The following is a 24,140-nucleotide window of genomic DNA, read 5'->3' as shown; positions in this document are numbered from 1 at the left end:
GGAACACCCCACGGGGAAGTCAAGAAGCACAAAAGGGACCTGGAACAATTAATAGGTGTTTTTGAGACTGTCAGAGTAAACAGCATCTCCTGCAATAAATCAGGGAAGTCTTGAGAGTCTCAGCTTAGAGATATTGTTCATGCCAAACCATCCATATGATCAGAAAAATGTTTACAAGTGGAGGACTCTGCAATGCGCCCTGGTAATAACCAGGCTCTAGCGGCTCCTCCTCACGTCCCATTGTCCTTAAGCTTATTTACCCACCAGATCTCACTGCAGCTGAAGCTAACAAGCCTCTCTATGCACAAAAGTATTCTTAGCCCTTCAATCAAAGCATCAGTGAGGACTATTGGGGCCCTCTAGAGGTCTGAAGAAGAGTCCCTCTGGCAGGGAGACACAGGGAACTTCTCTAAACAAGCTCTGTGTCTCACAGGTATTTGCCAAGGATAAATAGTGACTAGTAAGTCTGTGAGGCAGAAAATAAGAAAATACTCTTCAAGAGGGAAATAACTCTTTGGGTATGTGTTTAGTCACTACTCCATCTCCAATGTTCAGAACACTGCCTCCTACATATCAAGTACGTATAAAGCAACTAGAATAGTAACTGGCATGTCATAAGCCAGTTATAATTATTATAACTGTAAATGTATAGTTATGTTTTTAAGGCAAGCTGAACTTTACTAGCTGTTACTCATAATTTAGCAATGGAACAGCCTAAGTAAATACACTTCAAATGCAGGAGCCTTATAAGGTAAGCTTTTCAGCCCCTTGTTTTCTTTCTTTCTGGTTCTGAGTTTCACACTTTGAAGAGGACTCTGTAGCCATCTTCTGAGAACTTCCAAATCTAATGGCACTAATAGTCAATGGGAAAGACTGTGGAGCACTGCAGGACATCACCAATTATACTACAGAGCCTGAAAGGAACAAAAAATATGAAGACTTTCAAAATAGTAACACAGACAGCACAAACACCAAAATGTTAACACGCGAGGAGTTTATCGGAAGTTCTACTTGTGATCTATTTATCAGTAATGTTCAAATACGGGAAAATTCATGTGGGAAAAATGACAATGCAACTCCTCTTATCTAGAAGATGTAGACACTGGTGTCAAAATACTTCTTTATTCTGTTAATTCCGCATTTCCAGGTAGCTCCAACTACCCATCTCTGCGAGTTATACTGTGAAGGTGCTGACAATTTTCTGTGAGGGTGCTTCAGAAAGAACCATATCTTACACATCAGTTCTCCACCTCATACCACATGTTGAATTTGACAATGGCAAAGGTTAGAAAACAGGTTGTTGACTGGCTGTGCATCAGATGATGTAAGGATGTGGGGAAAAGTAGGAGGAGAAATAAAAAAGCAGGACTGTTTTTGCATTACTGGAGGAAAGGAACTAGCTCAGAAGTCAGCCTGACACCCACAGAGATTAAAACGTCTCTTCCTTCCTCTTTGTTTCCACGTCCCAGTCTTCAACAAATTCTATCTGACCACAGCAGCAGACGGACCCACTATCTGTGGTTTCTGTCAAGTTCCTGATTTTCATCCACAGTTGAAGATGAGCAAGAACTCTGTAACAGTGTCACCTTGGAGCCTGCACTGAGAGGTATTTCAAAATGAGTGAAGCGTGACTCTCACAGATGAAGGCCTAGACGCAGGTAAGGAAACAGCTTTTCCATGAAATGACTTGCGTTTATGTGAATGGTGCATGGGAACAGAAAAGATTTCTGAGCTGGACAGCAACAAAGCTAAGGAACACTGAACCATTGCCACTCACATTTTTCTCAGTGGGTTACTTTTTGTTTGACAACTGTAATTGGCATATGAATATATTTCCCTATGCTAATATGGGGATCCAATACTGAAATATCATTTATGATTATTTAGGATTTTCAATAGTGGCTGTCAAAATATATGTGATGAAGAGATATCAAAGAAAATGTTTAAAAGGTAGCCATCCAGGACAAACATTTCAAAAGCTCGTAAATATGTATTAAAATTGCTTCTCAAAACTACAAAATCAATTAGAATAATACTTAGGTCAGTATGTTTTTGTTTGCAATTGTATATATGTACAGATATACAGTTGCATTTACTTGTACATACACTTATATAGGCAAAAGCTTTTATCTTTGTCATTATTAGGGTAAGTTAACACCTAATAAAATAAAATGCCTTTAAATTGTAAATCACAAAAATATATGTCCTATGCATAGCAAATATTTGAGTTCATATGCTACTTATTTATAGTCTATGACTAATCAACTAAATTACTTACAATTCTTTAAATATTATAAATTAAATTACATTCAGGAGAATTAGCACAGACCCACAACATCAGCTTATTCAACCAAGCCCATGCAATCCATCCTGTCTATATATATTCTTTTTAACCAAGGACAATCAATCCTATGGAGAAAATGAATCAAAGATCACGCTAGTAAAAAAAAATAGTTTGCATATTCATCTTTCTAAAACATACAAACTTGATAATCAGTTTTAGCACTAGAAGAAAAACCTAGCCATTAAGTTAAAAAGAAAACAATGTACTCAGAAAATACCAATGGCATATTTTATGATTTGTAAACATGCAATGAATTTTATATTTTGATAAAATTTATGAATACTATATATACAAACAGGCATACAATTGTGCACACACAATTAACACACTGGTATATATGAATGAACTGTATATTGCCATGTCTGGCAAAAAAAAAAAAAAAATGGCGGGGGAGGCCAGGCATGGTGGCTCACACCTGTAATCCCAGCACTTCGTGAGGCCAAGGTGAGTGGATCATTTGAGGTCAGGAGTTCGAGACCAGCCTAGCCAACATGGTGAAACCCTTATCTCCACTAAAAATACAAAAGTTAGCCAGGCAGTAGTGGTACATGACTGTAATCCCAGCTACTGAGGCAGCTAAGGCAGGAGAATCGCTTGAGCCTGGGAGGTGGAGGTTGCAGCGAGCTGAGATTAGGCCACTGCACTCCAGTCTGGGCGAGAGAGTGAGACCCTATCTCCAAAAAAAAAAAAAAAAAAAAAAAAGTGGGGAGATTCCAAGGTACTCAAAGCATGAAGACTCAGGGGAAGTGGGTAGAGTGCAGAGAAAGAAGTATAATTTGCCCACTTCACAGCTGAAGCAGGTACAGAGGGTGTGACTATCCTGAGCAAGGCCACCCAGCTTATCTACTCAGGAGCCTTGAATCCTCTGAGCACAGGGAGGACGCCTTCACTCCATTCACCATGGGTGGCTCCTGCAGCCCACAGGATTCCAATCAGCCCAGCCTCACTATAGGTATATCCACTCCCTGCCCTTCCACCAAGCCACCCAGTCACCATCACCATGTCCTTCAATCTTCCATCCTCTTCAACCATGTATTTTTAGGATACTATTTAAAATTCCCCGGCTATAAAAATGTTTTATCTAGTACCATGTACATTTACTTTGAGAAAAAGTTATCTAAAAACAAATGATTATTAATTATTGCTAACATGTTTAAACAGAATACAAGTGGACAGGAAAAGGGGAAAGGAGTAGGGAAAAAAGCCTCTCAATGTCAGGAGTGCCCCTCCTCCCCACCTTATCAGTAAAACAGCACTGTAAGGATTAAATCAGATAATATTTGTAAAGTCTTTAACACAGTGATGCAGCTATGTGTTGTTTAACAATGGAGACACATTCTGATAAATACATCCTTAGGTGATTTCACTGTTGTACACACATCATAGATTATAATTACATAAACCTAGATGATAGAGCACACGCCATTATACAACTCATTATAATCTTATGGGACTACAGGTGCATATGCAGTTCTTCACTGACCAAGATACCATTATGCAGTGCATGATTGTATGTATAAAAAGTATTCAGTAAATAAGGTCTGACATCATTATTTTCATTATAAAAACTAATTTTATCAAGGTAAATGTTTATGTAATTAGATATCAGACTACTTAGAAACATAATTCAGATATTTCAATACCTTTGTAGATCAAAACAGGGAAAAATATAACATAAAACTAGCTACAATATTGCTTTTCAAACTTTAACCCACATCAGAATCACCTGGAAGGCTTGTTAAAACACGGTTCCCTGGGCTTTATCCCCCCCAGAGCTTCTGATTCAGTGTGACTAGGCTGGGGCTTAAGAATTTGCATTTCTAGCAAATTCCCAGGTGAGGCTGAATGCTGCTGACCTGAGACACACTTTGGGACCCACTTATGTAGAGAGGAATTCCACAGTTGCATTTGCCTTACCAACAAAACTGTCTACAAGTTCCTCATTCAATCTAAGCTAGTTAATTAGTGAGCAAAATAATGAATAAATGCTTAAAAATAAAAAGACTATATTATCCCCATGATTAAGCATATTATTTACGACCAAAAGAAAAAAAAAGGAAGATTGACAGATATTTCCTACTACACCTATGATGCTTCTAAAGTGCTGAACAGAAGAATACTGTTCCCTAGAGTAACGTTCACTCTATAAAGTGCTTCTAGAGTGAATTTAGATGTTGAGGCTTCCCTAAGCCTAAGGCTCTGAGAACTCAGAAGTCATCAGGTTTATTCCATTTGGCTCCAGAATTTCCTTAAAAGTTAGGTCGGTCACAGGTGAGCTGTTTCAGCCTCCCAGTGTGAGCGGTCTCTAGAATACCAAAAACAGACCAGTCCAGGAAGTAGGCTGACGCCAACACAAGCATATTCTGCCATCGTCACGAGCATCCTCAGCCGCCAAAGGCTGTCTAGTGGAGGATGATGAACAATAAGGAGAGTTTCATTTAACTGAAAATTATATCAGTACAATACTGCCAAGTTTGTTTGGGTAGAGCAGTGCATCGCAAAGTCTAGGGCCTAGACCAGCTGAATCAACATCACCAGTGAGCTTGTTAGACATGCAAATTATTGACTCCAAACCTACAGAATCAGAAACAATGGGGGTGGAGCCCAGCAATCTGTTTCAACAAGCCCTCCAGGTAATTTTGTTGCACATTCAGTTTTGGGTGACCCCGCGTCCTGGGACAGCTCCAGTTTTTACCTATTGTCTGGGCATAATTGAAAACAGTGCCTCCTTTCTATCTCAAAAGTGTCCTTGACCGTACAATAAATTAATTATGGTCATCAGCATGATCACCCTGCCAGTTCATACTGGATGCTAAGAAGGCATTTCAGTGGTCAGATGCTGTCTACTGCTTGGGACTTCAAATTAGCTTCAAGTCTGCTGCTGTATTCTGGTGCTACACCCATAGCCTCCCCACCATCACCCCGCAATACTAAAAGATGCATTGCCTCCTAAAAGTCTGAGCAGCCCAGCTAGATACATCAGCTTCAGCACAAATATCCTATCTTGATAAGAAAAAATACCTACAACCAAACTATATAAAATCTATTTTAAATTCCCAGCTTCCTAAGTAGTGTGAGGAATCAGGTCTCCAAAACCCTCTTTCCTGAATTTTTTGGTTCTTCTTTACAGGGAGTTTTATTTTCCTCCCTAGCACCCTTAAAAAGCATAAAACTAGTAATTAATGAACGCTATTTTTATAGTAATCATTCAGCTACATTAATTCACTGAAAAACCAAGTTTACCACAGCAAAGCTTCTCAATCCACCTGTTCTTTTAAAGTCAAAGTGAAATACTGGTCATATGTTTTTAGATCTGATTAAATTCCTTTGAAATTTTTGTCTTTACTCGGTATAAATTAAATTGCTAGCTTTTTATTCTTCACTGAAACTTCCCATCTGTTGTTTTTGAAAAACATCAAAGGCCTTAGATATCATGTTCTGACCCCTCATCATTCAGAGAACAGGCAGAGAGTTGTGGTGGCTTCTACCCAATTATATGACATCTGCTGTTGAGGTTAAGGTATCAAAGAAAAGAGGAAAAAATCAATTATTTGACTTCTGAGGTTTGACCCAAAGCAATCCGTACACTTGTGGTGTGATCACTTGGAAAAAAGAAAATCTGATCCTCGAAACTTTCCAGGATCATACACACTTATTTTCATCACATCACTCAAAGCCTCTAGACTCTAGGAGCCATTTATACCAAGCAGATGGGAAATGTGCCACCTTCTATAGTGGGAGAGATACCTGGCTGGAAAGAACTCACCTGTTGCTGATGCAATCTTCTTAGTGAGTCCAGCCCTAAGGTCAAAGGTTGGCAGGAGAGCTCATACAAGGCTTCATCTAAGAACATTTCCATCCTGCTACAGATGATGAATGAAATTCCCTTCTCACTCTAGAGATATTTCAGTCATTTATTCATTCAACACTGATTCCTTACCATGAGGCAGCCAACATTCTAGGATAGTAGGGATGGTGTGATGAAAAGGTTCTGGGCCTCTTGTAGCTTACATTCTAACAGACACATCAACAAACCTTAACATCATCAGTCCTAGGAATTAATAGTCATTCAGTTATGACAACAATCTTTGGGCATATTATAAGATTACATTTTTATTTCCTTAATGGGGATTTGGAGACGATTCCTATCTCATCAGAAGTCATTTACTGACCAGATCCAAATCCCTAACCTTAATCCAGCTGGGAACTGATAGTCCTGCATGTACAGATGACAAAAATAGAATATGAAAAACGATACTTAGTTCAGTTAAATGTCCTAGGAGGTGGCCTTTAGTGTTGAATGCTCTTTCTCTCCTGGCCCCTAAAACTGCCTACCTATGTTTTTGCACAAGGATTTCACTGCCTCTTTCCCCACTATAAATATGCCTATAAGCACTACCTTTATAGAAGTGAAAAAAGGAAGAGGGAGGATATGGTCTGAGATAAAAAGAAAACCTAAGATGTCAGACCATTTGTCCCTGTTATCACTGAGTTTGATACACAGCAGCTGTCCTTATAACTGGTACTACTGAGGCAAGTTGGTTAAGGAAAAATACAGGTTAAGTAGGAATTATTTTTAGAAACCTTAAATACATTATTTTAATTTTAAATACAAAGTGCACATTCATTGCTTAATCTTTTGGCTTTGGGGCAGCAAGGCCTTTTTTCTGAGTATGGGTTGGTTCATTAGATACCTGCACCAATTTTCCTTCAGGAGCCATGACTTCAGCACAGTGCCAGTCAAATCCAGTTTCTCTGTTTAGTTCAAGTAGCGTGAGAATTTTAAAATGCTTTAGAAGCCACGTGATTTAAAAAATCCAGACCCACTCCTAGACTTTAAAGGCCCTCAAAAGAACAGACTCTGTCTTAGCCTCATAACACAGTGAAATTTTCAATAAATGTTATATGAATGGACAAAAATGAGGGTCTTAAATAACTAACTAAATATGGTTTGAAAACAACAGTCTGCATCACCAAGTTTTATTTAAATCCACTCCTACCCCAATTAAGAAACAGTATATGCCTTGTTCTAAGGAAGACAACCAGTCCCTACGTATACAATGCCAAGTAGTATATAGCATAATAATGAAAAGTGTGCATTCTAGAATCAGACTTTCTGGCTTCAAATCTTGACTCTACCACTTATTCTGATACAACCTTAATAAAGTCACTTAACTCTATACATCATTTTCCTAAGTTATGGAGATTAAATGAGTTACATACATAAATTGCCCAGAACAGTAATTGGCATAAAAACAGAATCAGGCCAGGGGTGGTGGCTCATGCCTGTAATCCCAGCACTTTGGGAGGCTGAGGCGGGCGGATCACAAGGTCAGAAGTTCGCGACCAGCTTGGCCAACATAGTGAAACCCCGTCTCTACTAAAAAAAAAAAAAAAAAAATACAAAAATTAGCCGGGCATGGTGGTGTGTGCCTGTAATCCCAGCTACTCAGGAGGCTGAGGCAAGAGAATTGCCTGAGCCCGGGAGGCAGAGGTGGCAGTGAGCTGAGATCGCATCACTGCACTACAGCCTGTGCGACAGAGTAAGACTCCTTCTCAAAAAAAAAAAACCACAATCAATGTTTATTGCTGTCATTGCCATCATCTTCTTCTTCCCCAGTAACATAGTGTGGTGCTCTGATGACTATAAGAACAAAGGAAGCCAAAGAGATATACTGGTTGAATATTCCTTGATCCAAAGGCTTTGGATCAGGAGTGTTTCAGATTTCAGATTTTTTCAGATTTTGGAATATTTGCATTATACTTAGCCGTTGAGCATCCCCAATCTGAAATGCTCCAGTGAACATTTCTTTTGAAAGTCATGTCAGCCCTCAAAAAGTTTCGGATATTGAAGCATTTCAGACTTCAGATTTTGGGATTAGAGATACTCAACTTGCATTCAAAATTCCAGTGTGTTCCTTAACCTCTCCCTGCTCAGTTGACTCATCTGTAGAAAACAGAACAAAAATATCTACCTAGAAGAATGACTGTAAGAGTTATCATGCTTGGTACATAGTTGAGAGCCAAAACATTAGAGCCATTAACCCTCATACAAAGAAGAAAATCTACAACTCCACACTTCAGTCCATATCCACAGATGTCCCCACCTCCTGCACATCTGTCAACCTCTACCCACCAAATCTTAACCAGAATGTGGTTGTATACTCAACATTTTACTTGTGGCAGAGGACAAACTACCTCTCCTGAGTATGCACTTTGTAAGAAGATAACACTGAAAAACAGGATATAATCTAAGAAAAATTAAATGGCGCTTTTAATTTATAAGTTAAAAAATGGGACTTTGAGGGGAGGAAAAACCACTGTGTGCTGGTGCACGTGGAGAACAGAAGCAGAATGAAGATGAGTCTTGAAAGAGGGACATGAGGCCGGGCGCGGTGGCTCAAGCCTGTAATCCCAGCACTTTGGGAGGCCGAGGCGGGTGGATCACGAGGTCAGGAGATCGAGACCATCCTGGCTAACATGGTGAAACCCCGTCTCTACTAAAAATACAAAAAACTAGCCGGGCGTGGTGGCGGGTGCCTGTAGTCCCAGCTACTCGGAGGCTGAGGCAGGAGAATGGCGTGAACCTGGGAGGCGGAGCTTGCAGTGAGCCGAGATCGCGCCACTGCACTCCAGCCTGGGTGACACAGCGCGAGACTCCGTCTCAAAAAAAAAAAAAAAAAAAGAAAGAAAGAGGGACATGATACTTATATATGGGAAATGATAGACTGACACTATTGGAATGATACACTGAGTAGGAAAACTACTTCAATTTATGTTTATTGGCCCAAAAACATGTCCTGTTTTATTTTTATCTTGACCTCTTGACTTGAGAAACCTTGACCCTATTTGAGAAATCTTCTCCCCAAGTCCTAAAAACATTTACCTCTTTGCATCTTCAAAACACAGCACAAACCATCTATTGTCCAGAAAGCCTTTTCTGTTTATCTTGCCTTTTCCTGCAAGCTCATGCGGTACACACTCCCTGCCATTTCTGCCCTCTCTCAAGCATCCTATACCATTTACACACACATTACAATCTGCTCTGTGTATGCTCAACATCCGTATTGCTTCAAGAGCAAGTTTTATGCCTTTGACTTTTTCCCCTCACTAATTTATACTGGGGTATAAACCACATACAATAAATGAAAATTAGATTTTAAGTGTACAATTCAACAAGGTTTGACACCATATAATCACCACCTCAATTAAGATAAATAATATTTCCATCACAAAAATTTAATCATTCTCTTTTCTAGGCACAGCCATCTACGTTCCTAATTTCTCTCATTAGAGCTTAGTTTTACCAGTATTAGAACTACACTGAAATGCAATCACAAGGTACATAGTCATTTGTGTCTGACTTGTTTTGTTCAACATGTTTTGAGATTTAACTTGTTTTGTTCAGCCATGTTTTGAGATTTATCTATATTGTTGGCATGTATCACCCTCTGGATCACCACATGGTATTCTATTCTATGAGTATACCACAATTTGTTCACCCATTTTAATCTGTTGATGAGCATTTGGGTTGTTCCCAACTTTTGGCTATTGTGAAAAAAGTTGCTATGAATATTCTAATGTAAGTCTTTCTACGGGCATACACTTTCATTTCTCCTGGGTAAACACCTAGGAGTGAAATTATAAGGTCACAAGGAAGCAACATGTTTAACTTGATAAGAAGTGACCTATTATTCAAAGTAGATTTACTATTTTACACTCCAACCAAAAATATACCAAAGTCTCAATTATTCTATTTCCTCGTCAATTCTTGACATTGTCAAGTTTTTTTTTTCCATTCTAATAGGTGAAAGTACTACCTTATTGTTAATTTGTATTTCCCTGTTGACAAATGAGGCTGAGAATCTTTTCATGTGCTCCTTGACCAAACAGCTTCCTTTGTAAAATATTTGTTTGCATCTTTTCGGCATTTTTTTAAGAAACTGAGTTTGTTTTTTCATTACAGAGTAATGAAAATTATTTAAACAGTCTGAGCCTTTAACAGAGATATTTTTGTGAATATTTACTCCCCAATCTACGGCTTGCCTTCATTTTCTTAATGGTGTCTACAAAAAAAAATTAAAGTTTTAAATTTGGGGTTTTTGTTTTGGTTTTGGGGTATGTGTACACATTTAGTTTTATTCTAACAAAGCGACTTGTACACTTTTAACATTTAAAACTAAGTGTCATCTTTCCTTTCCAGTAAAATAAAAATAAAACTTTAAAATGGACAGGAACGAAAGTACAATAGAGAATGTGAATTCTAAATAATATCCTGCAGGTTCTGCAGATTGTCCCATCAAGTGGCAGGGCAAGAGTCATCATTAGGAGAAAACTTACTTTAAACATGTCATGTTAAACTGCAAGGATGTCCAATAAACATCACAATTAAATATTCCAAAGGAAAAGCCATGTTGTCAAAATACACGCTTAACCCACCCAGACATCTCAAACTCACCCTCTGCTGACTTTACATGGCCCCATTTTTTGTTGTTTTTTTTTAAACAAGAGAAAGTAGACAGATACACGTTGGCAACTGCTAACTATCCATATTCACACAAAGACACAGTGTTCTGAGCCTAATACACAGAGAAAGGAAGAAAAGTGCTAAAATTCTGTGCACTACTACACACGGGCTTAGCGCCATCCAACTTCCAGCAGAGCGAAAGGAGGTTTTTCTTTTTTCCCCACAGAGTTCAGTGGTATTGAATCCATACAGTTTTTGTTCAGACAAGAAGGGGTAAAAATGAATTTGGAACAGAAAGGAGTTAGAGATCCTTTCCCCATTGTATTCTGCTCAAGTTATTTTCCCCCCAAATAAGTTGAGAACCATGGTGTAGAGAAAAGAGACCTCAAGAACAAGGCAACCGAGCCCAAGAGAAAACACACACACACACACACACACACACACACACACACACACACACACACACACACACACACACATAGTTTGCTCCCAGGAACTGGAGAAAATTTTTAAAAAGGAAAGTTGGAACCTATCAGTGTTCTATTAGTCATTGTCTCTTTCATCCCCCTTTCTTTCCTCCCTTTCATCATCTTCATCTTCTTCACCTTCATCCTTATCCCCTTTCTTTATCAATATCTTCCCATCCTTCTTCATCATTTTCATCTCCTTCCCTTTCTTCATCATCCATATTGAAAGCCAAGTAGTACTGTAATGGATTTGGCCAATATTATCTTTGATGACCTCTCCTAACTCAACAACACCTGCATCAGAACGGTCAGTAAACCAGGTAAAGAAGTTCTCTGGTTCTTCGTGCTGCCTCTTCCTGCTGACTTTACTCTGCATTTGACTGGAACTTTTTCATCATATCCTTTCCAGATTTCCATTTGATTTCAGTGGACTCTGAAAATAGATCACCACTCTCATTCAGATGAAATTCCTTGGAGATAACTTTATTTTCAAACTAAAGATTTTCATCAAAATAAAAATCTTTCTGTAACCTGATTTAATACCTTCAAATTCTGTCACTTCAACTCTTCAAATAATACAGTACCTCTTTGTCTTCCTCCCCAAGTAATGTAGACACTTGTGGATGGCTGACAAATGCTGTTACCCAAAAATTTGAGATTTGGGCAATCGATGCTGACCTGTTCCAAAAAATGGTTGGCAGAATTTGTTATATTTCTGTTCTGCTTTCACAATCTCCCCACTGGCTTGTTCATTAAGTCTCTGAATTTCTTCTTTTTCTTTTTTTTTTTCTTTTTGTGAGACAGAGTTTCACTCTTGTTGCCCAGGCTGGAGTGCAATGGTGCTATCTCAGGTCACTGCAACCTCCACCTCACGGGTTCTAGTGATTCTCCTGCCTCAGCCTCCCAGGTAGCTGGGATCACAGGCATGCACCACCATGCCTGGCTAATTTTGTATTTTTAGTAGAGATGGGGTTTCTCCATGTTGGTCAGGCTGATCTCAAACTCCCAACCTCAGGTGATCCACCCACCTCAGCCCCCCAGAGTACAGGCGTGAACCACCGTGCCCAGCCTGTATTTCCTTTTGTACGTCATCAATATATTCAATTGCTTCTTTCTGTTCTTTTTCTCCCTTCTTCGGCAAGCCCGGAAAGGCCAATGTCTCCTCTGGTCTCAAAGCAGGAAGTAGTCTTGGTTTTGGGGGTCACACTGCTGGGAAAGTTCAAGAACCAGACCACAATTCTTTTTTCTCGTCAGGAAGATGCTCAGAAAACTTAAATTTTTTTTGCTTTGTGGCTAAGAAATTTTGCACACTAAAAAACCAACCAAAGGTTGGGAAGGCATTTTATATAAAGTTTTCCTCTAGAAGCTTTGTGGTCTTAGTTTTACCTTTAGGTCTATGATACATCTTAAATTGCTTCCTTGATTCCTCCATTTCATCTGTTAATACCTCTCTGCAGAGGACAAGTGCTTTGTATACACTGCTGACTCACTTATAAATGCCCTATAGCTTAGAAGAAATGTGTTTTCAAAGCTTACTAAAGGGTCTACGCTCAGCCTCAGTAACATTCTAGATTTAAAAAACCACTAATAGGAATGAACTCACAAATTAGACAAAATGGAGAAACCCGGAAGCTTCCATTTAGAACTGATGTTATTGGTCCTGCCCTAGGACATGCCTTGACTAGGGCAGGGATAATCCAGTTTCATTTCTGTACAAATAGCAGTTTAACTCAGCACAGAAAATGGAGAACAGTATGCTCACCATATTTTCTTCTTCTTTGTATATATGTTAGAAAATTACCATGTCATTAGCATAGACTGAATTCTTTTTAATGAATTAGGCCATAAAACAGTAATTCACAGCAGCTCTGTTGAAAACTGACCTATATATGTATAAGTAATACATGTTACAATATATTACTCTCAAGAGACATTTTCTATAGCCTAAAACACTGGCATTATTTTATAGGATTTAGGTGGCTTTAAAAAATGTTTTACTAATGCTTTGTATTGAAAACATGTCAACTCAAAACACAAAAAGAATTATTCCTACTGTTTAAAGACTACCACCCAATGCATATTAAAATAGAGCATTTCCAGCTATTTCCTTGAGACTTTACTAAGAACGCGTAAGACTGAAAAGAGCAAAAATCACCCTTGTCCATTTTACTGGCATTTGGAGAAATTCATAAATTAGGATAATAGAGCATTTCATAAGTACTTAGCAATTGATAAAAATACTCTACGTACAAAGAAATTTTAAAAAGCTATTCTCAAACACTATATTTTGACAGCTGTTTCCTTGATATTATTCAGCCAAAACACACTCCATGTTTAGCAAGGTTCCCTTTCTTATTACTCTGCCTTAGTGCCTAAGTTTCGACAACACAATTAGGCAATTCTTTTTAATGAATTAGGCCATAAAACAGTAATTCACAGCAGCTCTGTTGAAAACTGACTTACATATATAAGTAATACATGTTACAAGATATCACTCTCAAGAGACATTTTCTACAGCCTGAAACACTGGCATTATTTTATAGGATTTGGGTGGCTTTAAAAATGTTTGAGGCCAGGCCCGGTGGCTCACAACTGTAATCCCAGCACTTTGGGAGGCTGAGGTGGGCAGATCATGAGGTCAGGAGTTTGAGACCAGCCTGACCAACATGGTGAAACCCTATCTCTACTGAAAAAAAAAACAAAAAAAAAAATTAGCCAGGTGTGGTGGCACGCGCCTATAATCCCAGCTACTTGGGGGGCTGAGGCAGGAGAATAGCTTGAACCCAGGAGGCGGAGGTTGCAGTGAGCCGAGATTGCACCACTGTACTCTAGCCTGGGCAACAGAGTGAAACTCCGTCTCAAAAAAAAAAAATTTTTGTTTTAATTTATAGGAAAACTATTTACATCTAAGCAAGGACCTAGGCTCTCATTTGTAGCTTGCACTTTTCTGTTTTTAACAATTATCCAGATTCACAAGCTAACATTTCAGAGATAATCAATAGTGGGTTAGAATTTAGGGTGAAAAAAGAGAAATTACCATATAACCTTGATATTGTGTCTTTTTAAAGAAAAAAGGGGATTTGTGATTAGCTACTTAAATTTGATTGTTATACACTTAAATTCCTTTTCTCATGAAGTATTTCAATGACTATTTCCTTAATAGCAGTTCATTAATGTTATGCCTTTCTAAATGACAATGTACAATCCTTTTCACAGCCAAAGGTCAAAAAGAAGAAAGCAAGCAAAAACCTCCCAGTAAGGAATACTGTTATAAGTCACATCTTCCATGAAGTGTTTAGTTAATGGTTCTTGTAACAGTCAAAATAAACTTCACTTCAAGAATGTAAGAAATTCTAACATGCAAGAAATGCACTCTAGAATGAGCTGACCAGACAATTTTCAATTAGGAAAAATTCTTTTGTATTTTACAGTATAGATATAATTTGTCAACAATATGTATAAAGTAAATCCAAACATCCCATAAAATCCATTATAAACCATACTGAAAACACCCGAGGAGAGGCTGGATTGACTTCCTGTGAAGGTGGGGGTTTATAAAAGTTACAGAATCCTACAGTACGCCGGGCATGACAGCATACCAATTCCTTCCCAGGAGAAGGACGTTTTTCCTTCATAGGACATCTACAGCACTTTTTTGTTCTGACCCTAGTCTTTCTTCTTACCAGGCAGCTAACTATTTCCTGCATGTATGCTTTATTTTGCCCTGTGCCAAGCCGCCAAGTCCCAAAGCTTTCCTCCCATTGCTAGAGTTCCTTTCTACGATAAGTTCACATCACTTGCTCATCCACTCCTTCATTTACTTAAAATCTTCAAGGTACTAGAATAGGAAAGAATATTCAAGGAAAATGAGACAGCAACCCCCATCTCTTATAGCTAACGATAAGGTGGAAGTCAAAATTGAAATGGGATTTTTAAAAAGGATTGCACTATTATACAACAGCTTCTGTAAAAATATAATTTTTAAAATGTCGAGAGTCTAGGCAACTTGTGTTTAATGTTACGTTTGTTCACTCAAAAATAAACTGCTTTCTATCTGGGTGGTACTGTAAATGTGATCCTAAAAGTCTCTTCTGTTTGAGATTTCCAGATACATGCAGTGATAGAGTTCAAATACTTCACAAATTTGTTAACATTTTGGCTTTGATAAGTTAATGTACTCGTTTTAATAGAAGATTCTGAATACCTTGGAAATTGAGGTCATGAAGGGAAATCTACTTATTTAACAGAAATCAGATGAGCCTTCCTCAAACGCACAGAGGCAGGAGCCTCGTTAGCATAAAGTTGCCATTACAATGTTGTGCTGCAAACAAAAGCACTGAGGAGAAAGGGAAACTGAAAGAGGGGAAAGTAAGACGGCAGCAAAGTCAAGGGCACCTGTGCACACTGCCAAGTCGAATCTAGGCCAGTAGCTCAGGAACTCTTGTAACTGAGTAACTTGAAGGTAGAGACAACAATTAAATACCTCTTTGGACCAGAACCAGTCAGACTTGCCCAGCACTGATGCCCTTTGCCTGCCATCTTCAATACTCAAGGCCACAAGACCCTGTTCCAAGACTTTCTGTGATTCCCTGAAAAGGACCAAGAGAGCCTTCCAATTTCATAGGTGCTCTGACTTTAATTTGCAGGGAGAAAATTTTTATACAAACACAATCTTACTAATACATAAAACAAAACCAGAAATATACTCTTGGTGAGACTGAGATGGGGACACCATCCATCTCCCTGAAACCCCCAGACGGCCTATGAGGACTGCCAGAAGCCACCCAAGAAACATTTTGAAACCCACTCAGATTCCTCCGTATAAAAAGGAATATTCTTACAATGAGCCTGCTGTATACTGCATATTTTCTTAGGGAGAAACCCTGAATATACTGAAAATCTGTCATCAGTGATTTGAGAAGAGATGGGGGGATGATGGCAGTGGCCGGCAGGTGGGCAGTTGAGATGAGAATAAAGACTCGAAAAGGCTCTCATGGTATAAGATACAAATATAAGAGTAAAGAAGCAGAAGATAATGATACTCAAAAAAGAGAAATCAGTCTGTGAAACTTCTGCTTTTAAAAAAATTCTCAGAAATTCCATGTCTGTGCTGGGAAAAATAAAGTGAACAGCTTCATTTTCCTGGCCTCTTTAACTTGAAAAGCTAAAAGATCTACTCAGTTTCCATGATGACTATTCAAAGTCTCAAAATACAGCATCATACATTATATTCTATGAGTAGCTCCCCTTTGTTTATTCCTTCATTCACTCAACCATTATTAACTGAATACGTCCACTGTGCCAGATAGTGCTCTAGGTGCTGGCAACACACAGTATAACGAGTGGTTCTGCCCTGAAGAATAATCTAGCAGGCTGGAGGCAAGACAAAATGAGGAGTGCCGGAAAATAGGGTGAGAGGAAGAAATCATCAGGAAGATGAGAGATCAGAACAGAAATAAGGGAGAGAGGGAGAAGAGCAAATGCAGAAGATGGGTGTGGTATCCTTGAAGTAGAGGAGCAAGAGCAAGAAGGCCAGTGTGGCTACAAGAGAAGGGCAAGGCAGTGGCCACAGGAGGTACAGTCAGAGAACTGGCAGGGCCAGCTGGTCATGTAGAGCCATGCAGGCCATGACCAAACCCTGGATGTTTTCTAAGTGTGATGAGATCACACACACACACACACACACACGCTGGGTGGGTCTGAGCAAGGGAGTAGCAAGACTCAGTTTGTGTTTTTAGAGCTCCTTCTTGCAGCTGGCTGGGGTCGCCGGCACAGGCAGGAAGGTCATAGGAGGCTCCTGCTCCCAGCACTGATTATGACTGAGCAGTTTTTAATACATAAGCTAAACTGCAATTTGAGGAGAAACAATTTCAGGGGAAAGAAACCTCATCAACTATAAATGAGAAAACTCTCCATACCGGGTTATGGTTATCTTAGAGATGTGCGCTTTACACAATCATAAACCAACTAATGAGCTTAGGTTTGAATTTCTGAGACAGGCCATAAGGCGTTTTCAATAAAAGCTCTTAAGCGATTTCTTCTTTCCTAACTGACAAAATACACTCCTACTGCCCTCTTGAAAAGAGTTCAGCTCTTCCATTTAAAAGACGGCATGTCCAATAATTACTTAATTTTATGCGAAGTGAGGGCAAACTCTTTTTGATGTCACAGCAAACAAGTGCTTACAAAATAATGAAATAAATTACAGCAGCTGTACTGAAGACCAATCTCAAAACACAACCTTCAAAGATTTTAGGGGAATGTGGGAGGGAACAAGAAACTACAAGTACAGAGATCTTTAAACAGTGAACAATGAAATAACCCAAATGTCCAGTAACAGAAAAATGGTCATGATTCTTTTCTTCAATGAAATGAAGTGGAACTACTCAAAAGAAAAAGGTAGAACTTTAAAAACTGAAATAGAAAAGCCACCATGATACACTGTTAAGTGGGGAGGGGAGAGGGAAGGAGTGGTGGTAAGAGATCTAAGACTCTGTCCATCATTATCTGCCTTTCTACAATTCCTAACATTAACTGAAGGTTATGCCACACTTTAGCCCTGACTGACTTCAACACTGCTTTGTACTGTCTCACTGAATTCTTACCACAACCCTATGGGATAAAGAGAATTATTTCCAGTTAACGGATGAGTTAGGTATTCTACCAAGAGTCACAGAGCTGATAAGTGGGGTGTGGTATGTGAATCCAGGAATTCCAACCCTGTAGCCTGCATTCTTAATCTCTGTATTACATTAATCCCTTAGAGATGAGTCCTTATTCACTGAACATGTTAAAGCAATTTGTTCTTGGATTCTTTCTTTCAAATAACACTTTTAAAAAATTTAAAACTTCCATTTGATGTTCTGGGAATTTCAAGGAAAATTAAATTAACGATAAAACACACAAAGCTCATGACATTTTGGAAAGTTGATATGACCCAAGTTGGCATTAAACTGAAAACCAAAGAATAAAACAACTTTACAAACAAATGTTATTTAAAGGCTCAGTGACTAATAATTCTGTCAGCCCTCACTATGATAGCAAATTGTGAACACTACATTTGTACATTTCCTTCTGGTTCCAGATGTTTATAATAATGCAATGTTATCCAGTTTAAAATGAAACAGATGTTCATAAGTTTAAGGCACTCTGGGAAGGTCCACTCAATCGGCATTATTTCAGCAGTTTCACATGCTGATGACAAGGGAATGGAAGATCGTTGAAGGTGAGGCTGATTAGCCAAATCACTAAAGGGTGCTGGGCCATCCTAAAAGCACAGGGCCCGTGCACACTCCTCAGCTGTTGGTTCATCTCTGCACTCACTTCGCCCATGCAGACATGTCCTAATACTCACTCGTCAACCCATGTACTCCTACATGGGTCTCTTCCCCAATGCCACCCCACGCAACAGTCATTCATTGCAGTGTTTTCTCTTCCTCCTAAGGACCAGCAGAGGGTACATGTTTAAGACGCCCTAGAGAACTATGGCTTCCCCTGCCTCAACTCACATCCTTACCAGCTACATGTCTTCGGGCAAAATGCTTAACCTCACCAAGCCTCACTGCCCTCCATCATTTAACTGAGGAGACATTAACAGGACTTACTTTATGTAGAAGCTATCAGGTTTTAATGAGTTAATATAAATAAGGAATTTAGAACAGTATCTGGCATACAATAAAAATTTAGTCAGTCTTAGGTATTATTATTATTCCTGTTATTTTCCTAGTGCATTTTACCATTTGCAACAAAATAACTGGTTACCCAAGAATAAATCTGTCAGTGATTTAAATTTTCTGCTTTCTACTTTTCTGAATTTTCTAACATATTTACATTGCCCATGCATCCCTTAGTAAATTTAAAAAATACATATACAAACTAAGTTTTTTTTTTTTTTTTTTTTTTTTTTTTTTTTTGAGACGGAGTCTCGCTCTGTCTCCCAGGCTGGAATACAGTGACCTGATCTCGGCTCACTGCAAGCTCTGCCTCCCGGGTTCAAGCCATTCTCCTGCCTCAGCCTCCCAAGTAGCTGGGACTACAGGCCCCGCCACCTCGCCCGGCTAGTTTTTTTTTATTTTTTAGTAGAGACGGGATTTCACTGTGTTAACCAGAATGGTCTCAATCTCCTGACCTCGTGATCTGCCCGTCTCGGCCTCCCAAAGTGCTGGGGATTACAGGCTTGAGCCACCGTGCCCGGCCTACAAACTAAGTTTTTAACGTAGGCTTCACCAAATTCCCTTCACTGTGGCTGGCACGGGGACCTCCAAAAGGCTTAACTATGTAAAGTCTATGGCTGAGCAAGCAGGCACCCACTGTTGCCAACCAGGTGTCAGGGCCACCCTACAGGTACCATTTTACATTCACCACAGGGCCCAGCATTAATGTCTGGAGATACCTCAGTGTGCAAATGCTCCCCACAAAAAGTTGGGGGCAAACCACAGTCCAGGGCTACTTATGCTACTGGAGATGAACAATAATCAAATTCTCAAATCCAAACTATCACTAGTATGATTTAAAATGTAATACTTCTAATGGGATACATTCTGAAACCAAAATGTTTCCTTTATAACAGGGGACTTAATCAGGAGAGTTCATGAATTCCCTGCATGTATAAAATGTGTCTGTACATTTTTCTAGCTATGTAACTTTCATCAAATTCTGAAAGGTATTCATAACACAAAGCTATTAAAAATTGTTGTTTTAACAATGATTCTCAAACTTTAACATGTTTGTTAAAACATGTACCCCTTCAGCTGAGTGCAGTGGCTCACACCTGTAATCCTAGCACATTGGGAGGCCAAGGCAGGTGAATTACTTGAGGTCAGGAGTTCAAGACCAGGCTGGCCAACGTGGTGAAACCCCGTCTCTACTAAAAATACAAAAAAATTAGCCAAGCGTGGTGACAAATGCCTGTAGTCCCAGCTACTCGGGAGGCTGAGGCACAAGAACCTCTTGAACCCAGCAGGTAGAGGTTACAGTGAGCCAAGATCACACCACTGCACTGCAGCCTGGATGACAGAGCAAGACTCTGTCTTTAAAACAAAACAAAACAAAACAACACCATGTACCCCTTGACCCCTCCCCAGAGGCTGAGTTTCAAGAATGGAGGTGTCTTGGAGTCTTGGGTAACTTGCATTTCCAGCAAGTTCTCAGGTAATGCTGATCCAGGCCCAAGAACCACACTTTGAGAACCACCAGCTTAAGGAGTTATGTCAGCATTTTTACTTTATTCTGAAGATAAGCAACCAACCTCTCTAACAGAAGTAATGTATGAAAACTAATGGCTGTATCTCCATTATTTTACCCATGAATTACCTAGCAAGCCATGGCCACCATCCCTCCTACCCTCCACAGTTTCAGGTAGGCTACACTTGACTATCAGTTTAATCCTGCAAATATTTATCACATCTATATCCTATTAGATTAGAAACTAGCTTGATATTAGTGTAAAACAGTGGCTGTGAATGTATCTCCACCTCTGCCTTTTGGGGTTTTTTGGTCTCTCCATCATTCATTCATGCAAAATACCTCTCTAATCTGTCTCATTCGTGGGCATTTCCAAAAGAGAATGGGGAAGAGTATAATTTAGTTTATAAAATTGCACCCCCTGTGATTTCAGAATTAAATGCATAAACATGGCCCTGAAGATCAAGATGCTTCTCCTCCAAAAAAATAAATGCCAATGACACTCCATTGTTAAACACACAGGGATCCTCAGGCCATGCTTGCCCTGCAACACACAGAATGAAAGACACCATACACACCCAACACCATCAAAGAAATCAGTCTGGGGAGATGGAAACTGGAAGGCCAGAAAAATGGATGTGATGCCATCAAGATAAAGATAAATGTTGCCTTTACTGGAGATGTCTCAGCTTTGAGTATAATTTAGTCTGAGTACAACTAAGGCAGGAACAGTATTCTGAAGAGAAAAAAAAAAGATTACAGTTATTTACAAGAATAAATACAGTTATTTACCTTTTAAAGTCTAGGTCCAAATACCTACAAACCTCAGAAAAGTGATCACTGGGAAATAAAGCCAGTCAGCATTGAGCTGTACTTATGTAAAATGTCATTAAAAACCAGCTTTAGGGCCAGGTGCGGTGGCTCAGGTCTATAATTCCAGCACATTGGTAGACTGCGGCAGGAGCATCACTTGAGTTCACTTCAAGACCGGCCAGGGTAACATTGTGAGACCCCCATCTCTATGAAAAATTTAAAAATTAGCTGGACACAGTGGTATGTGCCTGTAGTCCCAGCTACTTGGGAGGCTAATATGGGAGGACTGCTTAAATCCAGGAGTTTAAGGCTGCAGTGAGCCACGATCATGCCACCTCACTCCAGCCAGGATGACAGAGCAAGACCCTGTCTCAAAAAACAACAACAACAACAACAACAAAAACTGGTTTTAAAAAGATATTAGTAGACCTAGATTAAGAAGGAAATGAGAGGTTAACACAAGTTCATAATGCATTTTGGCTATATCGACTCTTAACAGAGAGTCCATACAATTTCATTAGGCTAGATAAAGTGATGTTGTGGCTTTTTTTTTTATTTTTAAACATCGTGTCCATTAAGTTTACTAGCCCTCATTCTTTTCACAACTGAAACACACTCATGATCTGCTACCCCAACCCCACCAATGGTGTCCCCAGTCCCACCCATCAACATATCCCCAGCAGTGAGCTGAATGCTGTGGTTGACAAAAACAAAACAGAAAATAACCTGAGCTCCCCACTTCACAGTGCCTACAAATCTTTTATGTATCACATGAAAAAAAATATTTATCACATACCAAAAAGGGATTGGTTTCCAAACTTAGAAGAAAAATACAAGGATTACAGAAAGGACAGAGCAGGATGAACTAACACAGTCAGAGACGTCATAAAGGAATCAGCTTTAAAACAGAATAAACAGAGTAGAAAAAGAATGCACTGGGGCAAGAACTATAAACCAGGACTCTAATTCAAACTTTTGTTTGGAAATGCTGTGAGCTCTTTTAAGTGGAAGAATTCTCCCAAAGATTAAGACAGAGTACTTATTCACAGTAGATGCTCAATAAATTTGCACATAGTAGCATTCACTACAAAGAGGGACAAAGTAAAACTTACCTATCTTGAGGCTCATTTTAACATGTTTATGAAGACCTGAGCTTGCAAAAAAATTTCAGCATTTGAAAATTTTATTCTGATTATCCAGAGTCTACCTATTCTTAGGGCGAACACATACCCCAGTTTGCCTAAGACAGACCCAGTTCACTCCTGCTGTCCACATTAATTATAATTAAGCCTCTTTTCATTCTCAAAAGTGTCCAGGTTGACTAATAAGTTAGAAGACCACCCTATCCAAATCAGTACTGGTTAAGCCTTTGGTGAATAAAATCTCACTCAAAGTACTTCCTGGGGCTCTGTACTTCAGATTAGAAAATTCCTCCTTAAATCTTAAAGGCATTAAGAAAAATATAGCATAGTTCAAAAAGAGTGCCTATTTCTGAAGGAAAGCCAGAGGTTGACAGGACCTCACAGAAACCATTGTTCTCAGAGTTGTGTGGCCGTAATCCTACAGCAGGATAACTAACCAAACACAAAGAGTTGAAACATGCAGAGGCACCACCTTAGGTGAACCTTCCAGTCCATGTGTTAAGAAAGGTTCTTCTTATTCCAGTACATTTACTGTATGTCATTTCCCAAATGCTTTTAAAAATTAAATTTGATTTATTGCTAATAGTAAATATACATATATTACATATGTGTGTGCAGCATCACTTATCAGCACCATTTCACAGGTGGCAAAGGCAAAGCCTGCAGACGCTAACAGCACACACACACCTGAATCCACAGCTCCTGTCCACAAAGCCTCCTCTACCTTAGGGTAGGCAAAGACCTGACCCTAAAGGGCTTTTTTTTTTTTTTTTAAAGACAGAGTCTTGCTCTATCACCCAGGCTGGAGTGCAGTGGAGTGATCTCCACTCACTGCAACCTCCACCTCGCAAGTTCAAGAGGTTCTCCTTCCTCAGCCTCCCCAGTAGCTGGGACTACACCACCACACCTGGCTAATTTTTTTTGTATTTTCAATAGAGACGGGGTTGCACCATGTTGATCAGGCTGGACTCTTAAAAAGCCCAAGGACATTTAATTGTTGAGGCTAGATCTAAAGTGAACAGAGGTAGAAAAGGAAAATCCCCAAGTTCCTGAGGATGCACCACAGCTCTAGAGATTTAGCAGTCATTCAAAAAAACAGCTAAGAATGTGAAAATTCTCATTGTCCTGTTGCAAGGAATACCCAGGGCCAGCCTCAGACAGCATTTCACAAATCAGTCTTTTCATTTTATTCTTCAAGAAAATAACAGAAAATTAGATAAATAACCACATTAGAAAGTACTAAAAATTACTTTGTCAGCAACAAGCCAACATACAGAATTAAAGAAAGTGAGAAGAACTATGAAATTAGTGAAATTATATCAGACAGCAACAATTGTGAGGGTCTAGAGTACTTGATCATGCCCGAGCTAGTTCCCATCTAGCTTCCAGATCTTTCTAATCCATTGCAGAGTGGCCTCATACCATATCAGAACTCCCACTTTGGGCCTCTGGAAGAAAATGAATCCCAAGAGTTTGCCTGTAAATGCCCTGGAGCACCACAAGGACCCACAGATTGGGATGGTATAAATACTGGGCCTGCACCTTCACTAATTAGGAATGTCAAAAATAAATACAGCTTTATGCCAGAAAAATTGAACTTGTGGCCAAAACAAATTTTTTCTTATGTTGTCTATTTAAAAAATGCCTAAAAGCAGCTAGAGAGGGAAGGTGGGGAAGGAAGCAGCAAATATTAATTGCCATTCAAAAGCTATAGTGGGAAGAGA

General features: G+C 39.3%; 2 protein-coding genes and 1 pseudogene across 6 annotated transcripts in view; 1 reads left to right on the top strand and 2 right to left on the bottom strand.

Moving 5' to 3' along the window:
- MED12L (mediator complex subunit 12L) overlaps positions 1–24,140 on the bottom strand; it is a 340,860-nt gene that overhangs the window by 155,331 nt on the left and 161,389 nt on the right. The gene's annotated exons all lie outside the window — the stretch shown is intronic.
- P2RY14 (purinergic receptor P2Y14) overlaps positions 1,561–24,140 on the top strand; it is a 63,897-nt gene continuing 41,317 nt past the window's right edge. For 2 of the 3 annotated variants that reach the window (XM_050779789.1, XM_050779792.1), the window contains exon 1: positions 1,561–1,658. The gene's annotated coding sequence lies outside the window, so the exon portion shown is untranslated. The remainder of the gene's footprint in view (positions 1,659–24,140) is intronic. The other variant, XM_050779793.1, reaches the window with a different exon arrangement.
- Positions 9,040–24,140, bottom strand: part of LOC126947674 (protein SET-like) — a 42,390-nt pseudogene continuing 27,289 nt past the window's right edge.

The sequence above is a fragment of the Macaca thibetana genome, chromosome 2 (assembly GCF_024542745.1).
Source record: "Macaca thibetana thibetana isolate TM-01 chromosome 2, ASM2454274v1, whole genome shotgun sequence".
NCBI lineage: Eukaryota > Metazoa > Chordata > Mammalia > Primates > Cercopithecidae > Macaca > Macaca thibetana.
Note: the sequence above shows the minus strand (reverse complement) of the source record. Positions and strands in the feature narration are given on the sequence as shown.